The sequence below is a fragment of the Scomber japonicus genome, chromosome 7 (genome assembly GCF_027409825.1).
Source record: "Scomber japonicus isolate fScoJap1 chromosome 7, fScoJap1.pri, whole genome shotgun sequence".
NCBI lineage: Eukaryota > Metazoa > Chordata > Actinopteri > Scombriformes > Scombridae > Scomber > Scomber japonicus.
This window is the reverse complement of record NC_070584.1, coordinates 13003421-13013239: the sequence shown is the minus strand read 5'-3', so window position 1 is coordinate 13013239 and position 9819 is coordinate 13003421. Positions and strand designations below refer to the sequence as shown.

At 43.2% G+C, this 9819-nt stretch overlaps 1 protein-coding gene across 50 annotated transcripts in view; it reads left to right on the top strand.

Annotated features, from left to right (window-relative positions):
- The window catches only part of celf5a (cugbp, Elav-like family member 5a), a 178502-nt gene that overhangs the window by 16117 nt on the left and 152566 nt on the right, over positions 1-9819 (top strand). The gene's annotated exons all lie outside the window — the stretch shown is intronic.

Below are 9819 nucleotides of genomic sequence, written 5' to 3'. Positions count from 1 at the left end.
TTCCCACCCCCCATCCTTCTCGTCTTGATCTCACTTTCCTCCATGGTGGTCAGCCATGCCATCTGCACCCGGCTGCACACCAGCCGGCGTTCTCCTTGTCTCTTAGATGAAAAAAAGCTATTCAATCAATAGCTTCGCCTTTGCCCAGTTTAAACTTTTCCATGTGTCTGGTCTCCAGGGCATATTTCCAGCATCGATCAGACCTACTCTGCTTCATACTTATGAAGTAATAGAATACTATGACAGTTTTTGGGGTAAATCTCTGCATGTCTGGAAAGGTGCTGTAAATTGAAAAATGTGAAACACCACTTAGATTAATGTGATTGAAATAATTTATTTGGTAAAGAGAAAGAACTCTTTTGCACATTTGTGCTTTGGGCTGCGTTTATTATTTATTTAATTTGTGATATTTTTATACATTTGTGTGTATGTGCACTCTGTGCATAGCTGTATTAGCGTGTGAGCCTCACAAGTGCTAAGACAATGACAGAGAGAAACAGAAGGAAGGAGGGGTGTGTAGAAGTGGCTTCCCACAGAGGCAGTGTGGCGTAACATGGTCAGATCAAGCCTGCAGCAGTGAGAAACATCAGTAAAAATCCACTCACACTCCTCAAATCATTCCCCACCGCCATCACCTCCAGATAGAAGACAAAGAGTTAGAGAAACCCAGCCAAAAGGCACATGTTTCAGATTAAACATGCAAATACCGCTACTACGAACTTTGATCATTTTTCTGGTGGCTTTTTTGAAAAACAAGTTGTTTCATTTATCCTGCAAATTAGCCAAGCATGAGGCTGGAGGGCGTTATATTCCTCCTTTTCCTCTGCATTTGAATAATAAGACGGAAGACAGAGAGAGGGGGAAAAAAGTTCTTTCACATTATGCCAGAGGTCTTGTTCATGAGAGGTTATAACTGTTTAGCTGTGTCTTAAAAATGGTGGATTCTCTCGGTTTTCCTTTCAGTTCCTTTGTCTGGTTTTCCAGTAAGTTACTCTCTCTCATAGTCATTCTCATTCGGGTTGACCCACCACTGGCATTAAATAGTTGATGTGCTCAAATGTATAAATGAGGGATATTTGATGCTCTTGCCTACTCTCCCTCCTTTTCTTATGCTGTCAGCTCTCTGTGGTGACCTGTGCAATCCCTCTGTCTGCGTCTACATTGCCCACAATGATTTATGTGTGATCCATAATAATGTGAGCTAGATACAATGTAATTTTGTTCCAGTGGCCACTTGTGTTACTACAACAAAAAATCACTAGTATTTTCACTATAGCCTACCATCATAAATGAGATGTCAGTAAAAATGTTGACAGGACTAGCAAAACATCGAATAGCAAAACATTTTAATAAACTTTTAATAAATGGTGGTTTTATATTTGTACAACTTTCCCAGAGCCTAGAAAAATGATTTTAAAGTGGGTGACCAATCCTAATGTCAAGTCTATGATCTGAGTGGGAATGTGTGGGTGGGGCCAGCAGGAAAAACATTAATGCACATGTTCAGTGGACTGCACATGCACAAGCAAACCAAGACGCTAGAGAAAGATTTTGGCTTATGCGCCTTGTGAGCAATTTTTATTTGAGTGAATGGGTGCCGGCTTTGAGTCTATTATCCAATCTCCACATTACATTCATGGTTAAAACTTTTACATTAGCTGTATGTCACCATTGTTCAGTATGTGGGCTATTTTCCACTTGCCTTTTTGTTCTTCTCATCTTTAAAAAAACATGTTAGTTATCTGATTATTGGTGTGGTTTGGAAAGAGGCAGAGGAGGAAGTGAGTGGCAAGTCATTGTGGCCGCAGAACACAATGTACCGGGTCCACACACTGGCCACAATTATGTAATTGCAGGCATGTTTGTGGAGCCTGGTGCCTTAGTGTGTTCTAAGAGAAGAACAGAATTACAAACCATCTGGAGTCTGAAAGGTTTAATGATCATTTAGATTGAGTGCTGTTACTGTAAAGTGCATCACTTTATGTCACAGAACAAAATCTACATAGAGTAGTGATACATACAAATTCTGCAGTCTTTAAATCATAACATATCCAAACATAATTTTGCATGTTGCATTTTTCACACGAGTTCTGAATGCACATTCACACATGCATTCATGGACTCTGATAGTTTCCATGTATCACTTGTGAGCAATAAACCATTTTCTTGTACCTTTCAGTCCTGCTTTAGCCCTAACCCCACCCAATCCTGCCCACCCCACATCCTCCCGTCTCCCCTCTCTCCCACTGCTCCACTGCCGCTGCTCTTCCTGAGACAGAGCGTGTCATAGAAATGTAACAGGCAGACGTTGATGGGTGTCAGGCCTCACATACGAGGCTGCTCTGCTGTTCTCTTCCCTTCAACTTCACTCACATACACAAACACCAGCGGTCCATGGAAACGCAGTCAACGTGTGCAATAGAAGTACTGCCACACTGTACAAACAGGTGCAATACTAACTACACACAAACACTATGCTCCTAAATATTATATATACCCTACTGACTGACTGATGGAGCAAGAGCTATTATACTATACTGTACCATAGAAAGAACATACCACACAGAACATTTTATGATAACTAACACATGCATTGTGAGACTGCTGTTCATCCCCCCTCCTGTCCTTCTCTCTTGAGCTTCCCTACTCCTAAATATTTTGCGATGTGACCCCTGTTGCTTCACTGCTTGATGGTAAGTAGATATGCCAGTTGTTTGTTTGCAAAATCCTGCTTGATATGCAGTTTGCCAGGGGCTATGCTGTAATTAATGTAAACTAGGAATTCTCCTGAGATGAGTTATGAGTTATCAACATCGTTGCTCTCTTGCACAGGGCTTTGACCGGTGTGGCAACTCATCCGTGTCTATTATTTAAATGTTGAATCTGATTTCAGGTCAAATCGCCAACACCGTTATGGACTTTACGTGTTTCAGGAGACTAAAACCATGTTAGAAAATCGTACCAACCTCAATAACAGCTTATCCTGAAACTCACATCTCACATCTGACCCCCGTGTTGAACACCGAGCACACACGGCCACCCACATATACACATACCAGCTTACACATGGACACCAGCATGCATACACTCATTGCCATTGTTTTTAGATCTGCTTTCCTGATTGACAAATTGTAGTGGGTCAAGATTGTTAGGTAGCGGGAGCAGATGTAGTCTTTAATCAACCTCTCAAAGCATTTCACAAACACAGAGATAAGGGCAATGGGTGATGAAGAGTTGTTCTGTACAGGGACAATAGAAAACTTCTTGAGGCATTAGGAGACCACAGACCGCTCCAGGGAGAGGTTGAGTAGTAGTCAGCGTAGGTCTTAAGAACATGCCCAGGAATTTGGCACTCATGTACCGTACTAGCTTTTGTCTTCCGCATCATGTCCACTACGTGCATCATTTCCTTTGAATCCTTTGCACGTGGGTATGCAATCTTAATGTTGTGTGAGAGGAGTGGACTTCACCAGAAACATTAAAAACCACTTTAGATAGTAACAGAATACTAATATGTTGAATGACTATTGTTTAAAAAATATAGTTCAGAATTGTGGTTTGATGTAAAAAGAATACAAAATCTTACAGATCATAGCAAAAAAAAGTAGCTGTGTAATGTTATACTTGGAGTATCAAAAGAATAAAAAACAACCCTATATCACATGATTTTTATGCATATATATACGTCTGCATATTTCCAGATGCGAGCATGGATTCACTAGCACACACACACACACAAACACACACAACCCACCGTCACCTTATTATTGGAAATAAGCAGTTCTGTTCTTGGATGTTATTATCCATGTCCCCCTGTTACACATTAGCTACTGAAAGTAACAGTATGGCTTAATGGAAGTGTACTGGACTGGAATATAGATTCCTGTGGTGAAGTGTGATGGGAACCTTGGGGACACGAGTGCCTGACATAAGTTTGGCCACCGAATAGGAGAAGCGCTGACAGTTTACCAGGTGTGTGTTGCTTGACTCTATTAGCTGTGTATGTCTGCATGTGTGGTAAGATGGTTTTGCATTGCAGCCAGCTCTATGTAGATACAGATAGCAGTGGATGAAAAAGGTGGGAAGAAAAATATGTGCGCATGGCAGCTTTCCGTGATTGTACACCGCCCACAACAGTGAGGCTTCAATATATTATTCGTGCATTGTTTTGTGCTTGTTTGCTGCTGATGGAGACGCACTACTTTTAATATTACATAACCATATGAGGGCTTTTGTGTGTATGTGGATATGCTCATGTTTATTAACTTTTTAAAAGGGGTTTTCCTCTCATAAAATAAAGTCTAAGCATGTCGTGATGACCTGAAAACTGAAATGTTTTCTGGCAACTCCTTTATGAAATTTTGTGTCTTCTTAAAAAACCCCAAAAACCCAGCAGAAACATAATGACACTCGGGATCTGAAGTGGCTATATCTACAGCGGTTGCTATGTGTGATTGTGAGTGTCACAGCTGTCTACCCAAGTCCACAAGAGATTTACTCCACCCAGCTCAGCATCATGACCAAATCCTGCAACCCTAACCCTAACCCTAACCCTAACCCTAACCCTAACCCTAACCCTAACCCTAACCCTTCACACTATCCACCAACCCATCCACCCCCCCCCTCCACTCTCCTCAAACTCTCTGTCCTCTCACTGCCACTCCTCAAATCCAGCAAATCCAAGAAATAATCTCAGTTACTGCTGCAAGTTATTTGCTGTAGCACAGAAAAACATACTACCCCTCGTCTTTTTTTTTTTTTTTTTGTCATGCTAGCATTGTGTATAACAGTGATTGTCTTGGAAGAAGAATTGGTGGAAATGTGTTTGCTGCATGCATTTACTCTCAATATTAACACAGCTCGACCTGGGGGGAGTGTAAGAGGCTGGCAATGATTCAGGAGGCAGGTTTATGGAAATAGCACCCCGCATTAAAAAACCAATGAGAGCAGGGAGAAGATTATGCTCCGGCACACACATGTGGGCTCCTGCAATGTCAACACTCTAAGTAGATCCCCTCCCTCTCAATTGCCTCCGTCTCCCTCCGTCTCCATTTCTGTCTTTCCCGCTTTCTCACTGTTGCGGGGTGCTCTTTGCTGCGCACATACAGCACCACTGCTTTTAGCCTGCTGTGCTGTGCACTCATGGGGTGCCTGCAAGTTTGTACACATGTGCGTGCATGACTTTGCATGTATTTTTATGTGTAATTGTGTGTGTGTGCCAGTACTTAGCTTTGCCATTATAAGATGTATGAGGAGCAAGGAGCCTAGCACGGCGGTGGTGTGGAAAGTAGCCGACATTGTGCTGTGAAAATGAAGCTGCCATACCATAGAACTGTTCTTCCACACACTGGTCTTCTACCACCCAGCCTTCTGCTGAGCTTTACGTGCACACACACACACACGTTCACAGATGAACCCATTTACACATATACATATACTCTTGCGTGCATGCTGTCCAACTGTACATCAACCACACCCGCCAAGTTGGCATGTATATCAGCCTAGCTGCCGCAGAGGCTGAATTATTCACTGCTACACTGTGAAGGTTGGAAGTGCATGAGTGTAGTGTACTGGATGATAGTGTGTGTACTGTATGTGCCTGTGTTGAGTGGGCAGTGGTGGGGGCGGGAATAGAGCAGACCGGTCAGCATGAAGCCAATCGGTGCTGGCAGGATTAGAGGCCTTGTAGCTAGAGAGAGGGGACTCGTTAGAATTTAGCCTTTGGGTAACAGGAGTGTGTGTGTGTGTGTGTGTGTGTGTGTGTGTGTGTGTGTGTGTGTGTGTGTCTTTTATTAGAAGACCATAAAGTGGTGGTGGAAGTTGAAATGGGCATGGCCAAGTTTTTTTTTCCTTCTTTAAAACATGTTTGCTGCTCTTTTATTTATTTAAGGGACATGTGTTGTGAATGTAATATTTAAATTTAAAGTACTATCTCTAACACTATCCCATCTATAATGCCCAGCCTTTACTATGTTTTTCATTTTTTATGATAGTCATGGACATCATTAATTTGTGAACTGAAATGTTTTATTCTGATTTTATTCTTGTAAGAGGTTTGTGCCTCAGTGATAAACAGATGCATACATAGGTGAGGACTTTGTTAAACATTTGAACATCATCTGCAAAGAAACCTACCACCAGGTCTAATGTTTGTATGTTTTTGATCCACCCTTTTTACCCAAATCTACTAACACTGATGAATAGAATGACCAGGGGGTATTGTTAAAAGCCTGGAGGATGAGGGCTGATGTGCATGTGTGACTAGACATTTGTGCAGGGGTATATATATATAAGATTATATTTTGCTGTATTTATTATGTATTATAGTTAGCACTGTGCTGCACTGGCACTGGACAATATTACTGTGGAGCCAGTGTTAAATATGTTAGCACAAGAAACGTAGTACTCCTTGAGTGTGTGTGTGTGTGTCTGTATATTTCTGTGTGTAACTGCTGTAATGGCATATTGTTGTAATGTACGCACAGTAAAGGGTTGCTGTACCAGAGTGCTCCTAAGGGAAGAGAGATGAATCCCCAAACCCCCAGTGTGCACTTGTGCGTGTACACACACACACACACACACACACACACACACACACACACACACACACACACACACACACACACACACACACACACACACACACACACAAACATACATACGCACCCCTGAAGCAAAGTGGCTAGAAATAGACTCAGACAGATATACGGCTAACTGTTGGTGCCATCACAATGTTGCAATGTTGTACAATGTTTTCCACCTTCTGTTTCTCTCTGTCTAGCCATTGCTCCTTTACACACACTCGCACGCACACACACGCATGCACACACGCCCACGCAGGCACGCACGCAGGCACATGCACTCCCACGCACATGCACGCACCTCTCCTTTGTTCAGCTCGTTTTTCTGTGTGGCAGATTAGCCACATATTTAGAGAAGTCTTCTACTCCTCAGGGGATTGGCTTCCAAGGGTATTTGGAAAAAAAAGAGAAGGATTTGCACTCTGCACCTGCCTTTAAAGAATAAGAAATACCATTGTGACATTTTATTTCATACAGTCCAGGATATACCATACTCTTAATCATTGTTCTCCCATGCTACACATGTTACTGTTGTCTAACCAAATACTTGATGGAAGAATTATGTCTGTTATTTATTTATGTTAATTATTTATTTATTACACCAAAACACTACAGCATGTAATAGCCTTTGTCATCACATGGGAACTAATACAAGCTAATATTATAATTGCAAAAGTTTATGTTGCTTTGAGTTACAGATGACCAAATTTTGACCCCATCTGTGACATAAGCACTGATGACATTACAGTGCTGCTCCCCCTCCTGCTGCTAAGGGTACATCTCACTAACCAGCTCTTGGAGGGTAGACATTGCTTGAAGTACTGAAATAATCCACTGCGCACCCTGCCCATTAAGCCACTTCACAGTGAGAAGTGTGCTATTTTTTCTGAGGTACAGGTTAGCAAAAAAGCTGAATTATTAATGTTTTTGATATTTTTAGCCTGTTTAACCTATTTCTGGTTGTGGCTGGAGACTGCTCGCCCGTCTGTCTGTGAGATTCAATCATGTGACATGGCTGTGATCTGGGTTATAGAGCTGGGTTTTGCATGTAATAGGGGAAACTAAATGTGTGCTTTTAGATGTGCATAAGTAGTGGGCAAATTTATGATCAGTTAACATGTGCTCTACTGGTTTAATTTGGTGCTGTGCAGTTTAGATGATCTAATGTTAATTTGGCACTGTGAAGCATCACCTGTACCAGTGGGGCCCAACCAGATGAGTCTGGTTTTATTCCAGGCCGGCGGGCACGGCTGTGCAAGAGGCGAGGCCCAGATACTGACTGACAATCCATCTGTGGGTCCCTGTACAGGCTTGTACAGGTGTGCCACGGCCTGCAGACACAAAGAGAAAGAGTTGGAGAGCAGAGGAGTCTGCACATGGATGATAAAATATTTCCTTGAATAGAAGGGTGTGTATGTGTCTGCATGTGAGTGTGTGTGTCCTTGTGTGCATGTAAAAAGAGGGAGGAGAAAAGATTAGCTTACAAAAACTGGATACCCAAATAGACAAGACGGCAGTTTAAGAGACACAGGCAAGTGTAGCTGGGAACATGTCACTTTACTCAATAATGAAGGACACACTTAAAACGCATCACCCAGTGTGGCTAATCAGAGCTGACATCTCACTGGCTGGACCTTGTGCCTTTGGGAGAGAGAGGGGGGGTGCGTAAAGAGTGTGCCAGAAATACTGAGAAAAGAGGAGAGGACTGAGAGGGAGTTGCAGGGTCATGTTGACAGCTTGAAGTCATACCTTCAGAGCTGAAGTGTGTCTGCATGTCTGTGTGTATGTGTACTGCACGTACACACACAGCATGTGCCCGTATATCTGTGCTTGACTGAAATGGCACACTTCTATTGTGGAACCAGAGGGAGCTCATTTGTAAGGCAGATCTAGCCCTGCTTTGGTGTAGTGTCCACAGAGAGGGTAAGGGGGCTGCACAGCACGACAGCCAGCAATTGTCAGCAAAAATCAGGACTAATGAAATACAGTACACATGGCTGGAGGGCAAGGAGAGGAGTGTGACTGACAGGGCGCGTGAGTGGAAACAGCCCGTGGCAGCCCTCTATCATGGCTACCAATGCATCAGCCAGCCAGACCAATTTGTTTTAAGCCCCAGCCCCCTTCCCATCCTAGATAAGGGACGCAGCATGAGGCACAGGGTAGAGGAGAGGGACAGTGTGTGTGTGAGGGTCCCTGGGGGTAATGACACGGAATACAAGTGTATGGGGAGTGCTACTGATGGGCCTGCTCATGTGGAAGTGGGTATTTGCATTGCAGAGGAGGGCTGTCAGTAGCGCTCTCTCTGGGCGCCAGTGTCAGGGTGATTGCTAGCAGTGAAGGCTTGTGCCGTCTGCCCGGTAGAATACCAGGACACTGGATAAAGCTGATCTAGTACCAGGAAGATCAAGCAGGTCGACATTCAACATTTTTTTGTGTTCTCATTCTGAAAGTGTTTTCCTAGCATATATTTTCGTTAAACAAACTGAGATTTTACCTGATACTTAATTTAAGTGGTTCTGTTTTGGCTGTCATGGCAGCCTTAAAGCTTTCATATAGAAAATAACAATAACCTAGATGGCTGCAGAATAGCTGGGAATATAAATTATATAGTTATGTGCCAACAGCTATAGTCTGTGGCCTCTAAACTATTTCAGTCCTAGCTGCAATAAGAGGAACCTTTTAATAATTCAGAGTAAAACAGTATACTGGATGACTTCCAGGCAGCAAGCTCACATTTAGGTGAAACACCAAATTCCCCTCTGCCCCTCACTCCCACCACAACCCCAAAACGTTAGCAGGGCTGTATCAAATACCCGTGAAGGGCTTGTAGGGACACACACATCACTGGCTTGTGTTGTTGTTTGCAGAGTTTGTTGGCACTGTGCAGAGCTTATGTGTGTGTATGAGGGACGATGTGTGAGAGAGAGTTGATGTGCAGTGCGCAGAGAGTGCAGAGTCTTTCACTCTTGTCAAGCCTCGTGGCTCCCTGTACAGCTGTGGCACACGCACATATGTGTGGCATGTTTGGGAGGAAGGAGTTTAGAGACAGGCTGCTCTGCAGGGTTAGCCAGTGTACATCCTTTAATGTGCTTCTGCAAATTCTCAGACAGGAGGTGGCTCTGTGAAGTCAGCTTGGAGGTAGAAAAGAGAAAATGGAAAAGAGGAAGAAAGCGACCAAGATATGTGGATTAGAGGGAGAGAGAGAGGAGAAGAAGTAGGGATGGGTCAAAGAGAAGAC